Genomic DNA, 17430 nt, shown 5'->3' with positions numbered 1-17430 from the left:
ACTAAGGGAAAAGAGATACTTTATGAGGAGGTGCTTACATGGAAAAGCAGCAGATTTGGGAGAGCAATGATGGAGGTGCCCATGACCCAGCACTCATCATTCCATGGGCAAGAAGAATGATTTATTATTTCAGGACCTAAGAAAAAATTAGAGTGTCCAGTCCCTGAGAAAATCACAAGGACCCTTTTTATGAGAGACCCAACTTCCAAGGCTGGACAACTCTCCCTGTGTCACCTGGCAGCCAAAATCAAGGTCTAATACTCAGATCTTCACCTCCCTATTCTATTTGTCCCTAATGGGATCTCCCTTTAATGTTTGTCACCATGTTGAAAACTATTCCTGGCATCTCCTACTGCTACTGCTAATCAGTCGTGTCTCTGTGTGCCCATAGACAGCAGCCCATGAATTCTTGGAGTGGTTGCCATTTCCTTCTCCAATGCAATCAGTCGTGTCCAACTCTTTGGAACCAGGTTCCTTACACAGGATTTTTCCAGGCCTGCTGCCATTGCCTTCTCCCTTTTTTTTTTTTCTTACTAGGCTTTTCTTCACCCTCTCCTGCCCCCACTTTTCCTGCAGCCACTCCATTGCAAATTGTATTACCTTGCAGTGGCTCCGTTTACTCTTTATGTGTAGGACAGCTCCCTGGAATATCTGTGGCTGCACCGCACTCCTGCTCCTCCAACTCCCCCTCCTCTCTCTCTCTCTTTTCTTCTTTATCTTTTCCAATATTTGACATAAACGAGTTTGAAGCCTTCATCTGCAACCATAATTTGACCCTCCCTCATTTTCCCTCTCACTCTCCTTCTTGTCCATCAACCTGAAGCATGTGGTCCTCCAGGTCCACATCCCTCATCCTGTCATCCCTGTATCCCCTGCCTTAGCTGTTCCCCATGACAGCTGGACTCATCCTCCCCTTGATCTCACCCTGTAGTCTTGACAAACCACACCATTGGGCACTCACCCAGTCACGCCCTGAATTTAGTTTCATTTGTTTGAACTTTCAACCTACTCTGTGCCTTGCTTATCATGTACAGTGCCAGGGCCCTGAGATGCAACAGCAAACAAGGAAAGCTACATAACCCTGCCCTTAAGGAGCTTCCAGGCTCATCTCCAGTCCACTTGGCCATGACAGTCCATGTGTCTGGAAAGACCACTGTCCACCCACCCCTGTTTCTGCATGTTCATGCCTGTCCTTTCTTCAAGGTCTAGTTCATTGCCCTCTCTCCTCCTTGAAGCTCATCCTCAGAACCTCGACCAGAAGTCCTCTCTTCTGTTACTAAACCCTTGTTGTTGCTTTTTTTCCTGCATGATAGACATTTGAAATTTTCTTCTTTCTCTCTCCTCTCAGTACAAGCTCCCCAGGGTCAGGGTCTGTGGCTTATATGTGATTTCATCTTCCACAGCATCTAGCAAAGTGCCATCAGTGCACTTAAAATGTGCAGTAAATGTTTGCAGAATCAATTCAGAAATTAATGAAAATTTACTTAAGTGTTCCTCAAATGTGTTTTGGCTATGTGTTACTCCTGTTTGTAAGCATGAAATATAGTTGATTTACAACATTTTGTTATTTTCAGATGTATAGCAAAGTGATTCACCTAAATATGTATATATTTTTTCAGAATATTTTCAGTGATAGACAATTACAGGATATTGGATATAGTTACCTGTGTTATACATTAAATCTATTTTGCTTATCTGTTTCGTTTATGGTAGTTTGTTTCTACTGATCCCATAGTCTTAATTTATATGCCCTCTCCTTTCCTCTTTGGTAACTGAGTTTGTTTTCTGTATCTGTGAGTCTATTTCTGTTTTATATTGGTTTGTTTGTGTTTAGGTTCCACATACAAATGATATATATTTGTCTTTCTCTCTGTCTGATTTACTTCACTAATTTGATTCTCTAGGTTCACCCGTGTTGGTGCGAATGACAATATTTCATCATTTATTATGGTCTGAGTAATATGCTACTGTGCATAAGTGTGTGTGTGTGTGTGTGTGTGTGTGCATGTGCGTGTGTGTATCAGATTTTCTTAAACCAATCATCTGTTGATGGGCACTTAGGTTGTTTCCATATTTTGGCTATTTTAAGTATTGATGCTATGAACGCTGTTGTATGTATCTTTTTGAATTAGGGTTTTTGTCTTTTCTAGATACATGCCCAGTACTGAGGTTGTTAGATCATATGGTAGCTGTATTTTCAGTTTTTTTTTTTCAGAAATTTCCACACTGTTTTTTCCCATCGTGGCTGCACCAAGTTATATTCCCACCAACAGTGTAGGAGGTGCATCCTTTCCTCCACACCCTCTCCAGCATTTGTTCTGTGTAGACTCTAATGATGGCCATTCTGACCCATGTGAGTGATACCAAATTATGGTTTTGAGTAACATTTCTCTGATAAATAGTGATGTGGAGCACCTTTTCATGTGCATTGGGTCTTCTGTATGTGTTCTTTGGAGAAGTGTCTATTTAGGTCTTCTGTCCGTTTTTGGTTGGTTTTTTGATATTGAGTATGTGAGTTGTTTGTGTATTTTAGATATTAAACCCCTGTCGGTTGCATCCTTTGATTTTATCCCATTCATTTGGGGTTGTCTTTTCATTTTGTTGGTGTTGTTCTTTGCTGTTCAAAAGCTTTTGAGTTTGATTAGGTCCTATGTGTTTACTTTTGCTTTTTTTCTTTTGCTTTGGGAGACTGATCGAAGAAAACGTTGTGATTCATGTCAAAGAGTGTTAATAAATATATATTAGAAAAAATTTTTTTAAAAAAGAGTGTTCTGTGTTTTCCTCTAGTTTTATAATATCCAGTCTTATATTAGGTCTTTAAACCATTTTGAGTTTATTTTGTATATGGATTATTTTGTATGGTTGTATATATACAAAAAAAAAAAATAGTGTGTTCTAATTTCATTTATTTCGATGTAGGTGTCCTGCTTTCCCAGTACTATTTGCCAATGAGACTGTCTTCTCCACTGTATACTCTTGAGTACTCTTTCATAGATTAATTGACCATAGGCGTTTGCGAGACCTGTGTTTTAAAATTGCACTTTTTCTTCCTTGACATCAGAATGAGTAGTTATGTTCTGTCATGTTATACTTAAGTAAAATTGTACATTCAGAGGCATCTCAATTGGCCAAGTTACAAGAAGATATAAATTATTATGTGGAGGTGACAAGATTCTGTTATTCTTGGGCTCTTTTGAGAAAACTGCCCTTAGCAAAGATCCACAGGAGTGAACAAAAGTTCAACAGGAAAATGGACTTTATGAGACTTAATAAATATTTCTAACTTAAATACAAAGAATGGAATTAACTGTAATACCTCTTTAAAATTAAAAATTACTGTAATGTGGAAAAACAACCTGTGTCTTGTTTAGAGTTTCAGCATACTCTCTATAAGATACATTTACTCTAAATGAAGAACGAAGTACTACTTAACATCAGAAAAGTTGTTTATTTATTTATTATTATTATTTTTTAATTTTTTATTTTTACTTTACTTTGCTTTACAATTACTGTATTGGTTTTGCCATACATTGACATGAATCAGAACAGTTTTTTATAGTTATATCATTTGAGCAAATTGTTTCAGACACTCCCTCCCCTCCCCACCAAAAATCATTAACCAAAGTCACTAATAAGTAGAAAGGAGAATTGAGCCCCTTCCTCTTTCAATTTCCAGGTTAGCAGACCTATTGCACTTAGTCGCTCAGTCGTGTCTGTGTTTGACTCTTTGTGACCCCATGGTCTGTAGCTGGCCCGGCTCCTCTGTCCGTGGGATTCTCCAGGCAAGGATACTGAAGTGGAGTGCCGTGCCCTCTTCCAGGGGATCTTCCCAACCCAGGGATCAAACCCAGGTCTCCTACATTTCAGGTGGATTCTTTACTGTCTGAGCCACCAGGGAAGCCCAAGAACACTGGGAGTGGGTAGCCTGTCCCTTCTCCATGGGAACCTCCCCAACCAGGAATTGAACCAGGGTCTCCTGCATTGCAGGTGGATTCTTACCATCTGAGCCACCCAGGAAACCCAGCAGACCTCTTAATGAACAATAAAGAGGGGACAGCAGCAGCCAGCAAGGAAGGCATTTAGAAAGAAAGAAAAAGGAGCAGTGAAAGAAAATTTGTGAAAAACAGGTTCAGGTCCTAGGCAGTTCAGATTGAGCTGCCTCCATGTGTTGTGTGGTCCATGATCACTAGAATTACAAGCTCAATTTCTTAATTGCTTCTTTGATCTTATCCAAGGAGAAAATTGGATTTCTAGAGTTTGTGTGTGTGTGTGTGTGTGTGTGTGTGTGTGTGTGTGTGTGTGTAGAGCAATTCTACTAAAGCTGCTATGTAGCAGCTCCATTTGCCAGCCTTTCACTCTCAGAATAATAAACTACAACCACAGCAAACTTTAAGAAACATGTTAACCTCTCACATACAGGATTCTGCCCCTCTTAGCAGCTGACAGTAATCCAGAACCCTAAAGAAATTCCAGAAGCATCTCCTTCTTTCCCAAATACTGCTCAGATTCTGTCAAACCAACTTGATAGTTTGCTGTCAGGCCCCTGCCATCTGGTTTGTCTGATATCAACCTGCTTTTTAGATAAATTGACTTTCATTTTCTTGAATCAAGGTATTTGCCAACTCTGTATATCTGTATAAATATCCCTGAAAGCTCAGAGTCTCAGAGCTAAAAGCACTAACTAATGATAACAACCTCAAACTGCCCTGGGCAGAATATAAGATGCTACATACTGCTGAGTGTCAGTAATCATACTGTGAAACTTCCATTTTCTTCCTTTCCTATAGCCTTATAATAATAAAAAGATTAGGTTAGACCTTTGTCTGCCTAGTAAAACAGGGGAATCAAACCATTTAAACACCAGCCAGACCTACCACCCAAATAGATTCTCCCTATTCTCTCTGTCCTGCCTGTTTCTGAAATATTGTCCAAGTTATAATATCACTGTGAAACATTTGATACTCATGATAAAGAACCCACATGCCATTGCAAGAGACTCATAAGAAACATGGGTTCAATCCCTGGGTTGGAAAGATCTCTTGAAGATGGAAATGGCGATTTACTCTTTATTCTAGCCTGGGAGAATCCCATTGACAGAGGAGCCTGACGGGCTAAAGTCCATAGGGTTACAAAGAGTCGGACACAACTGAAGTGACTTCACACATACACACACATACACAATATGTTACTGTGAAACACTGGTGCTAATTGGTTTCTTTCTGCTGATTAACAGGTTTTGGATTCAGGGAGACGGAAAGAGTTTACCCGGCCATATGATTTGCTACAAAATACAGATAGCCTGTTTTACAAGATGGTGCAGAAACTGGGCAAGGCAGAGGCCTCTGCCCTCACTGAAAGGGCAAAACAGGTGAGCCTGCTGCAGGGTGTTGTAGTCTGTCTCCTGGTTCACTCTTCAGAATCTCCACCAGGGTCTCTGTGCCCTTTTCAATCATAAACCTCCAGAGACTAAGCTTCATGACTGGGTCTTAACAACATGTGGTAGGTTGAAAGCAGGTCTGCTGAGAATCTGTAGCTGTGGTAGGGGTGGGGTTTAGGGTGAGTGTGCTCTTCTGTGCACACACACCTGTACCTAAGCGACAGATTTTGGATAGGACTCACCACACACTAGGACCCTAGGTTCAGATTCCCTTAAAGCATGGAACACTCTCATATTGCAGACCCTTTATGTTTCATTCTGATTGGTCCTCAGCACATTTGTGATGCAAGTGCTGTCCAGAAACATCTGTGAAATTTGAGAGTTTAAGGGAAAAAATTCTGGAATATCTTGAGACTAGGAAGATTTACCAGGAAAAGGTATAAGTTGCTTCTGTTTCTAACCTGTAAAGAAAACTCCTACCTGTTACTGTCACTTAATCCCTAATTCTTTGTTGTTTAGAATTTTATTCAATTACCCTGTCCTTGCCCATGCTCCCTCTAACTTCTAGAAGAAGGTATATTGTCATCAGGAAATATCAGGAATTCACAATTCCTTAGCACTGTACTCTGAATGGTGCTTGAAGATGAGGTGGGTGAAAGCACTAAGCGCTGTACATGGTGTGAGGAAGGCCCTTGATGAGTGACCTTCAGTCACATGGTGCCTTTCTAACAAATGAGAAATGATAGTATCTTGGACAGATGTGACAACTGAGGTCTAGTTTAAGGGACTTAGCCATTGTCATGCAGCCACCTGTAATTCATTCTGGAACAAGGTGGGATTGACACTGATGGGAAGCTAGGTGGAGGGAGGGAAGGTGTGGTGTTCTTGCTGCCTGAGATGCATGGTTTGGGGTGGGATGAGGCTTCAGGCTGTATGTGGTGAGGCTTCCGCCATGAAAATTTATGTCTGGGCAGTAAATTATGGATGCATTTTATCTTCTTCATACTTTTCTGCATTTCCCAGATTCTTACTTGTAAGTAGAATAAAATTGTGTGATATTTAAAATATCTGTTAAAGAAAACATGCCCCAGTATCTAACAGTATTTCTGTACGAAAAATGTATCTAAAATGTGGCCTAAATTCCCTCTGTCACTGTTTCATCTCAATCCTCCTCAGAAATGAGGAAATGCACAGCAGTACCTTCCACTCTTCACAGGGTACAAGATAGCTTTTTGTAAGTACTATATTGAATGCAAATGTTGAGAAGCTGAACATGGAGCTCTGTATTTTTTGTACCTAAAATTCACAGACTGCTTTCATCTACTACAGTGTCTCCCGGTCAGAGTTTCCCTCCTGAGACCTGATAATCATTTGTGATTTCCCATATAACCTAGTCACAAAGAAGCAAGGACTCTTAAAACCCTTTTGTTCTTTAGAACTTAGGCATTACACATTTTGATATGTCCTCACCTATGTGTCAAAGTGTTCACTTAAAAACTATATTATTCTTATGTATGATCAAGTCGTTGAATAATGAGAAATTGATCTCTAGGTTTTGAGTTAGTAAAATGATTTTACTTATCAATTGACTCTAGTCTTAAAAACATATTTGTGAATAAGAATGATCAGAACTCAAGTATATCTACAGGTGGTTTGGCATTATGTCCAGCCCCAGTGAAGGTTTTAATGGGGCTTCCTCCTCCATAGAATAAATACACCTTTGGTTTTTCCTATTGTGCCTCCAGTAGTGATATGATTTGTTTCACATGAAGCAGTGGACCTAAGAATGTGTTGCCTTAGGAGAAGGACTTTAAAACTCATAAACGTGTGGTTTTTGTCTCCCCTCCCTCAGGTGCACTCTGAAAGGAAATAACCAGATATCACTCACAGTGACCGTGTGATTATGAATATTATGAATGGCCAATGGACAACTCTCAGCCTTCACAGCTTTTGAGTCAACTCTCTGATTCTACCATGAGTTCATGTCTATTCCCAAGGCATTGTTCCAATTGATTTCTGCACTGCGTAAATTACGTTGTTCTTTTTTTACACCAGCAACAGATATTGACATATTGTAAGATATTAACCTATAATTTTTCTCCAACATCAGTCAATGATTTCAAGCTCTTGCAAAAGGATTTATTGTGTTTATTTATGAGTTGTACTATTTTATTTTTTATCCAAATCAGAGGTACAGGCCACCAATAAAAGGTGTCTCCCAGGTTTTGTGTCTGGAGAGACTCTGGAGCCAAACTTATTTTCTAAGATTTGAGACAAAGTTCTCACAATTTTTTTTTACTGTTCCCAGAATTTCATCTTACTTTCCAATTATATTACAGATTCCTGAGGATCGTGTGAAGGTGCCGTTTTGTGTCACCGCTTCCTTTATGTCACGTTTTGTGTCACCTACGATCCATTTTCCACTCAAAGGCCTCTGGTTAAAATACTCCAGAGAAAAGCAATAGGAAAAACATACAGTGCATGTAGTTTAAGTGACATTATAGAAAAGAGAGATGTCACCCTCCAAAAGAAATATGGTTAAAATACATAAGGGCAATACTGTACGTTCATCTCCTGTGTCCCCTGCATTGCCGGCAGAGTCTTTATCGCTGAGCCATGTGGTGGATTCATGTCAACGTATGGTAAAGCGAATACAGTATTGTAAACTAAAATAAAGTAAAAATAAAAACTTAAAAAAATTAAAAAATAAAAGAGAAGGAAAAGAAAATATGCCTTATCAAACTAGGAACCCATCTAGGGGATTTGCTAATGAAAGAAAGACCTGTTCTAGACTCTTCTTGATAGAGGATTTTATTTTTTTAATTAAAAAATTGTGGTAAAATATATATAACATAAAATTTGCCATATAACCATTTTTAATCACACAATTTGACATTAATCACACTCACAGTGTTGTGCAGCCATCATTGTCTGCATAACTTTTGGTAATTATGTGCTTCCTATTCAGTGTGTTATTTCTGCAGTCATTTTGGTAAGTTTCACTTTTCTAGAAGTAGATCTTTTTCCTGTGAGTTTTGAGCTTGACTGGCATAAATTTATTCACAATATCTTACGTGTTTAATCTCTGCAGCATCTCTGTGCTCTTTTGGCCTTTAGTTTTCTTTGAGGCTTCTCATTTTTAATGAATAATCTTGTATAACTTTTTCCTATTTTCAAAGAATCAAATTATTGCTTGGTTGATACTTTGCTTTTTTTCTAGTTCATCATATCATTCTTTCTTTCAACTTTTCCTTTATTTTGAGTTTTTTTCTCTGAATTCTTAAATTGGAAACAGATTAATAATAAAATTATTTTTCTAACATAAGTATATAAAGCTGACAATTTTTCTGTGATCCACTTTAGCTACAACCTACAAGTTTTGATACTTACCACCAACCACTAGCCAAAGTATTATGTATTCTCTAATTCCCAATTTAATTCATTAACTATATCTTTTACCTATGAGTTATTCATAAGTATAATATTCTCTAAATTTCAAATGCTAATGGCTTTTTTCTACTAGATTGAACACATGGAACTGCTAACATTCAGCCTTTTATATAAAATGGCACTTACATGTATTTAAACGTAATAGTTTTCTTTTATTAATATATAACTTAATTTCATTTTGGTCAGAAAACATTAGGTTGTGGATTTTAAACCAAAGGTAATGATATTCACACAAAAAGTCCTTGTTTCCGCCATTTTGTGTTTTTAAAATGTTTTAAGTACATGTATTACCAGTAATTTTTAAATAAAAGTCCTCCATGAGTACTGGAATGTTTTCTGATACATGTTGCAGGCTGGTTCTCTGGAATGCAGACTCAGATTGAGTTTAGTGCTGGGATGTTTATCAGGGCTGCCCTTGGAATCAACAGTGTGGAATCAGGAGGGAAGAAATGGGATAGGGCAGAAGGAAGGATCAAGCTGGATCACTGGCTGGATGACCTTAGCTGATCCCATGGGGCATCTGGAGTGAAGATGGCCCTTCAGGGTTGTCCTGACACATCCAATGGCCAGGTCTTTATACCTCCACCTGGAAGGGTCACTGCATGCAGCCTAGTGGTTTAAGGTTGCCCACTGGCAGCACCCCCAGCAGCTGGGCAACGGGTCCTTGAAAGCAGGTCTGAACAGCACGTCTCCATGTCCCCCCACATCCTGTGTCACAGCTCTAAGGTAGGTGATGAGGATGTACTGTGGGGGAAACTCTTGATGACTGATGTGTAAGTCAGAATGATGAGTTAGTGATTCTCCTCAATACCCTCTGGTTTAAAAAATAGAGGGGAAGGTCCATGAAAGGGAGAAATCTCATTTTCTAGGGTCAGCCCAGTTGTCACCTCTTCTAGGAAGTCACCTTTAGATCAGTCATCATCCTAGGTAACTCGTATTTCTGTAGGACCCTGAGCACCTCTCATTTGTTAAACTGAACCGTACTTGGTTAGTGTCCTATTGTCATCCAGTATCGTGATTTTAAAATAAGGGCCCTGTTCTTTCCATTTTACACAGGTTATGTAAACTATGTAGCCTGCCCTGACTATGAGTATTCATATGGTCTTATTTCAGCTCATTCGCTCAGTCATGTCCGACTCTTTGCGACCCCATGAACCGCAGCACGCCAGCCCTCCCTGTCCATCACCAACTCCCAGAGTCCACCCAAACCCATGTCCATTGAGTCAGTGATGCCATCCAACCATCTCATCCTCTGTCGATCCCTTTTCCTCCTGCCCTCAATCTTACTCAGCATCAGGGTCTTTTCAAATGAGTCAGCTCTTCACATCAGGTAGCCAAAGCATTGGAGTTTCAGCTTCAACATCCATCCTTTCAATGAACACCCAGGACTGATCTCCTTTAGAATGGACTGGTTGGATCTCCTTGCAGTTCAAGGGACTCTCAAGAGTCTTCTCCAACACCACAGTTCAAAAGCATCAATTCTTCTGCGCTCAGCTTTCTTTATCCATATGGTCTGCTTTCTCACTAAACCAAGTGAAAAAAAGACTTGAAACTGTGCTCTATTCACTTAATAATTTCATCTTTCAGCGCAGTGTCTGTCACATAGGGGGCACTCAGTAAATGTTTGCTGAATGAATAAATGATGACTGAGAACAAAACTTCCTTGTCAACTTTGTAATTTTGGAATTCTAAGAAGTAGCCTGGGATACAGAAAGCCCTGATTTTGGAGTCAGTCACACTGATCTGCCTGTTAGGTCTTTCTCTGCTCTCACTAGCAATGTGGGTGTCCAAAGAATGTACTTCACAGAATGGGATACTTGACAATGAAAGGAAAGCAGTAACCAGCCAGCGTGCCAGGGAAATAAACTGGCACCATCCTTGACCAAATGGACTATGGACACCCTACAGCCATGTAGCCTTAGTTATATACTTAGGCAAGTATCTTAACCTCTGAATCTCAGCTTCTTCATCTAGAAGATGGATATGATTCCTGCTCTTGGAGTTCTTTGGTTGGGATGATAGGTGGACCAAGAGCATCCAGAGACACAAGCTGGAATCACTGACCTTGGTGATTCCTAACCACCAGGAGAGGAGAGCAAGGTGAGTGTGGATGAATGAGGTTTGTAGACTGTAGAAGGTGTATTTGAGGAGGTCCTCATCTGATGGCCTAAATCAGACTGTTCTTCCTCCACATGTAGTGAAAATGACATAAGCCTCCAGGGAGGAGCACAAGCTCTGGAGTCACCCTTTAGGGACAAATACTGGTTCTGGGCATTGCTGACTGGGTTTGGATACAAATTCTGCTCCTGTTTACCATGGGGTCTTAAGGTTGGGAAGTCCACTGTGCTTCAGTGTCTTTGTCTGAAAGTTGAGGTGAGGATAGTATGATTCACAGAGGGTTTTTGCAAAGATTATCTATGACAGTGAGTCTCACTGTGTGGTCTGTGCACTAGTGCCAGTCCATGAACTATTTGTAACCAGGTTAGAAGTAAGTACAGGAAACTCAAGAAAGCTAGAAACTCAGAGCCATCAGCTATTGCCGTGACATCCACACTCAGGATGGATGTGATCCTGAACAGCCCAGAGGCCAAAGTGAGTGTTGCACTTGAAGAGGGAGACGCACACTAGCCACGCACAGTGGATCAGTGACTAAGTTGCAATGGGCTGAAAATGTAAAATTAAAACTGATATGTAATTCCAGACAGTTGAGAAACACTGGTTTTGAGCAATGTTGGATATGTGATTAGTTGTTAATCAGTACTACCCTCTCCTTATTCGCCATCATAATTATGTTTAAAATGAGGCCATACCAGCTTTCAAAAGGAAATACTATACATTATCAACGTTTTTAATAACATTTAAAATTTAGAAAGAGTTAAATTCCTGTTCAAGTTTCAGTTCAGTTTAGTCACTCAGTCATGTCCAACACTGTGACTCCATGGACTGCAGCACGCCAGGCTTCCCAGTCCAACACCACTCCCAGAGGTTGCTCAAACTCATGTCCATCGAGTCAGTGATGCCATCCAACCATCTCATCCTCTGTCATTCCCTTCTCCTCCTGCCTTCAGTCTTTCCCAGCATCATGATCTTCTCCAGTGAGTCAGTTCTTCCCATCAGGTGGCCAAAGTATTGAAGCTTCAGCTTCAACATCAGTCCTTCCAGTGAATATTCAGGACTGAATTCCTTTAGGATTGGCTGGTTGGATCTCCTTACAGTCCGAGGGACTCTCAAGAGTCTTCTCCAACACCACAGTTCAAGGCATCAATTCTTAGGCGCTCAGCTTTCTTCACAGTCCAACTCTCACATCCGTACATGACCACAGGAAAAACCATAGCCTTGACTAGAAGGACCTTTGTTGACAAAGTAATGTCTCTGCTTTTGAATATACTATCTAGGTTGGTCATAACTTTCCTTCCAAGGAGTAAGCGTCTTTTAATTTCATGGCTGCAATCACCATCTGCAGTGATTTGGGAGCCCAAAAAAATAAAGTCTGACACTGTTTCCCCATCTATTTCCCATGAAGTGATGGGACCAGATGCCATAATCTTAGTTTTCTGAATGTTGAGCTTTAAACCAACTTTTTCACTCTCCTCTTTCACTTTCATCAAGAGGCTTTTTATTTCCTCTTCACGTTGTGCCATAAGGGTGATGTCATCTGCATGTCTGAGATGATTGATATTTCTCCCGGTAATCTTGATTCCAGCTTGTGCTTCTTCCAGCGCATTGTTTCTCATGATATACTCTGCATATAAATTAAATAAGCAGGGTGACAATATACAGCCTTGATGTACTTCTTTTCCTATTTGGAACCAGTCTGTTGTTCCATATCCAGTTCTAACAGTTGCTTCCTGACCTGCATGTAGGTTTCTCAGGAGGCAGGTAAGGTGGTCTGGGATTTCCATCTCCTTCAGAATTTTCCAGTTTATTGTGATCCACACAGTCAAAGGCCTTGGCATAGTCAAAAAAGCAGAAATAGATGTTTTCCTGGAACTCTCTTTCTTTTTCGATGATCCAGCAGATGTTGGCAATTAGATTTCTGATTCCTCTACCTTTTCTAAAACCAGCTTGAACATCTGGAAGTTTACGGTTCATGTATTGCTGAAGCCTGGCTTGGAGAATTTTGAGCATTAGTTTACTAGCATGTGAGATGAGTGTAATTGTGTGGTAGTTTGAGCATTCTTTGGCATTGCCTTTCTTTGGGATTGGAATGAAAGCGGACCTTTTCTAGTCCTGTGGCCACTGCTGAGTTTTCCGAATTTGCTGGCATATTGTGATCTAATTAAACTTAAAAGCTTTTGCACATCAAAGGAAACTATAGACAAGGTGAAAAGGCAGCCTTCAGAATGGGAGAAAGTAATAGCAAACAAAACAACTGACAAAGAATTAATCTCCAAAATATACAAGCAGCTCATGCAGCTCAATACCAGAAAACATCAGCCCAATCAAAAAGTGGGCCAAAAAATTAAACAGACATTTCTCCAAAGAAGACATACAGAGGGCTAACAAACACATGAAAAGAGGTTCAACACCACTCATTATCAGAGAAATGCAAATCAAAGCCACAGTGAGGTATCATTTCATGCCGATCAGAATGGCAGCCATCAAAAAGCCTATAATCAATAAATACTGGAGAGGATGTGGAGAAATGGGAGCCCTCTTACACTGTTGGTGGGAATGCAAACTAGTACAGCCACTATGGAGAACACTGTGGAGATTCCTTAAAAAACTGGAAATAGAACTGCCTTATGACCCAGCAATCCCACTGCTGGGCATACACACCAAGGAAAACAGAAATGAAAGAGACACGTGTACCCGAGTGTTCATTGCAGCACTGTTTACAATAGCTAAAACGTGGAAGAAACCTTGATGTCCACTGGCAGATGAATGGATAAGGAAGTCGTGGTACATATGGACAATGGAATATTCCTCAACTATAAAAAGAACACATTTGAGTCAGTTCTAATGAGGTGGATGAAACTGGAGCCTATTGTACAGAGAGAAGTAAGCCAGAAAGAAAAACACCAATACAGTGTATTAATGCGTATTTTTGGAATTTAGAAAGTCAGTAATGATGATCCTATAAGCAAGACAGCAAAAGAGACACAGATGTAAAGAGCAGACTATTGGACTATGTGGTAGAAGGCGAGGGTGGGACAGTATGAAAAGATTGCACTGAAATGTGTATGTATATTACCATTCACAAAATAGATGGCCAGTGCAAGTTCAATGCATAGCACTCGAAGGCAGTACTCTGGGACAACCCAGCGGGATGGGGTGGGGGATTCAAGATGGTGGGACACATGTACACACAAGGGTGATTCCTGTTGATGTATGGAAAAAGCAACCGCAATAATGTGAAATAATTTTCTTCCAATTAAAAAAAATAAAATAAAAATGAAGAAGAACCAAGGTTAAGACTCAAACACACTAAAAATGTTCTGCACAAAGTATACATTGGATGCTTCTGACTAAATTCTCTCTTCCACTCAGTAAACATGCTCACAAGTATCCATCCCAATAGGTGGAAGCTTTGGGTATTCCAAACCATGTTTGATCCAAAAGCTAATCATATTTAATTCTGGAGAATATTACATGAAAAACAATTTTAAAAATTAAATTTTGCAGACCACCTAGCAAAAAATGTCTCTGGGATGGAGTTTTATATCACATTAGAAACGTGGTAATGGTGAACAGAGGACTGAGGGTTTTACACCCCACATTTTACAACAATAAAATTTTTTTTAATCCATGAGTTTATACTGATTCTGATAAGATATAGAATAGCTATGAGGAAGGGAAAGCTCTTATTTTGTAGTAGAATGCCAGCTCACAAATGTAGACAGACTGACAGAAAAGTACCACGTGACAGCAATCATTGTCATAAATAATTCAGACAAAGCTCATCATTGGCTGACTAAATGGTGAATGGTGGGGCGTGGTGTTGAGAGGAACACGGCCTTTCATGGACTCAAAGTATCTTCTCAGCTTAATTCTTTAAGGAAGAATTGTTTGTCTAAAGTGGGAAAATCCAGCAAACACAGGCCATGCAAGTAACCAGAGTACACATCACTAATAAAGAACTTAATGACACACTTGTTTTTTTTTGTTTTTTCTTGTTTTTAGAAAAATTTATTGTATTTAAGTATAGTTGGCTTACGATGCTGTGTTAATTTCTGCTGTACCACAGTGATTCAGTTATACACATATGCGCATTATTTTTCATGTAAGTTAAATAAACAGGGTGACAATATGCAGCCTTGTCATACTCCTTTCCCAATTTTGACCCAGGCAGTCGATCCATGTCAGGTTCTGACTGTTGCTTCTTGACCTACATACAGGTTGCTTAGGAGGTAGGTAAGGTGGTCTGGTATTCCCATCTCTTGAAGAATTTTCCACAGTTTGTTGTGATCCACACAGTCAAAGGCTTTTAGCGTAGTCAATGGAGGAGAAGTAGATGTTTTTCTGAGCATAGACCATAAGGCCCCCAAAGCCTGGAAATGTACTTCCTGGTCCTTTACAGGAAGTCTCTGCCCTCCCTGCCCCAGAGCTCTGCTGTTCTAAGTGAGGCCTGTGTACCAGCAGTGTCAGCTGGCTTGGGAGGCTGTTAGGAACACGTGACTGTGGTCTCTACCCCAGACCTATTGACAAAATCTCCAGATCCCAGGTGAGTCCTGCTCACAGTACAGTTTGAGAAGCGCTGGTTTAGAGGCCCTGCTCTGTCATCCTGCGATTGCACCTTCCCCCAGGTGCAGGCAGCCAGAGAGGACCAGGGGGTGTGGCCACCTGGAGCCCCGCCCCCTCCAGGCCATGCTCTGAGCACCTAGACCCTAGAACCCCTGCTCCCAGCGCCAGTGCAGGCCTCCCTCCTGGGGCCCATGTCCCAGCCTGACAGGTAGTCGAGATACAGCTGTTTATGGGGCGGAAGAGGATGGCCTGAGCTTGGACTTGAAGGCTGTAATGCTCTTGCCTGAGCAGCAGATTCCTCAGGGCACAAAGAGGGTCGGAGCTTAGAGGTGGGAAGAGCAGGGGAAGTGCTGGGGGCTGGGGTCGGCCCCGCCCTCTGCTGTCCTGCCTTCTAGCTCAAAACTCCAGGTTCCAGAAATCCCAGTCTGCCATATGGTTATGAGGGTGTACTTGACAGTGTGTTAGCTTGATTTATAACTTTTAAGTATTTAAACATATCGAATGGGCTTCATTTATATTCTTGACCCAGGGCCCACATATGTGAGTGGCAGGTCTGTTAAATGCTTCTCAGAATGTGCTCAGAGGACCCCCTGCATCCCAGTCCACTGGGATTGGGATGTTGGATCAGACCTCTGGGGCTGGAGCCTAGGACTCTGCATTCTGACCCCTCCCCTGGTGACTCTGATCCACAGCAGAGCTTCAGGAGCACTTGTAATGGAGGGGGGTGGGGCGTTGAGAGGAGCTGCCCTGAGTGGCAGGAAATGTCAGGAGAAGAGAGGGCGCGTCCCAGGTCAGAGGAGGATGCTGACACAAGCTCACACCTTCCTGCTTCTCTCATGATTCTCCTCACAACCTGGCCTGACCCCACCCCTGGGAGTTGGCTGCAGGGAGAAGCTGCTAGAATGGGGCAAGGGTGTCCTCCTGCCAACCATGGGCTCTCGAGGGCTGCCCTGCAAGAGGAAGGACCTGAGTCAGGGGCAATAGGAGCAAAGGGGCTGCGGGCCCCTGGAGGGACCACACAGACCCACCCAGGGAGTCAGGCTGAGCAGGTCTTTGGGCAGGGAGACCGGGTGGAGCAGGGACAGACTGTGCGGTTCCACCAGGGCTCAGAGGCTGCATCTGTCACTTAGGAGTCTTATGACCTCTAGCAAGGTCCTTAAGCTCTGTAAAATGGTGGGGTCTTGACATCCTAATGCCCTCCGAGCTTGTGTTAAAATTAAACATGATGCTCTTTCTTTCAGGCCCATGGTGCTGGTAGGATGAGCAAGCGTCGTAACCTTTGCCAGGAAGCTCTGTAGCCGCCGACGAGCCCAGGAGCGGCATGGGAACAGTGCAGGAGAGCCCATCTGGGCGCAGCCCTGAAGGCCCTTTTAGATGCACTTCTCATGCCAAGAGAATTGTGCTCGAAAACATAGCGGTTGAAGCCAAACAGCCAGATTCTGCCACCAGGAAATGTGTCAGGGTTCAGTTCACCAAGAATGGCAAAAAATCACAGCCTTTTGTACCCAGAGACGGTTGCTTGGATTTTTTTGAGGAAAATGATGAAGTTCTGGTTGCTGGATTTGGTTGCAAAGGTCATGCTGTTGGTGACATTCCTGGAGTCCACTTTAAAGCTGTAAAAGTAGCCAGTGTCTCCTTTTTTGTCTTATACAAAGGCAAGGAAAGACCAAGATCATAAATTTTGATGATGAAAGAATGATAGTAATGAATTTTCATATACCAAAAAAAAATTAAATGTGATATGATAGTTAAGCAAAAGCACATCCTTGTCACACAGAGCAGAATAAGGGGCAGCTGCTGTTTATTGGGACGCTTATTACATTACACCTCTGCACTTCTTGATGCTCGATATCATAGGCACTTGTCACTGCCTGTGTTCAATCATGTCCAACTGTTTGTGACCCTGTGACTGTAGCCAC

General features: G+C 41.4%; 1 pseudogene; it reads left to right on the top strand.

Moving 5' to 3' along the window:
* The first annotated feature begins 16774 nt into the window (after positions 1-16774).
* On the top strand, positions 16775-17223 carry LOC108634919 (annotated as a pseudogene).
* The last annotated feature ends 207 nt before the right edge of the window (positions 17224-17430 follow it).

This window comes from Capra hircus, unplaced genomic scaffold (assembly GCF_001704415.2).
Source record: "Capra hircus breed San Clemente unplaced genomic scaffold, ASM170441v1, whole genome shotgun sequence".
Classification (NCBI taxonomy): domain Eukaryota; kingdom Metazoa; phylum Chordata; class Mammalia; order Artiodactyla; family Bovidae; genus Capra; species Capra hircus.
This window is presented reverse-complemented; position numbering and strand designations above follow the sequence as displayed.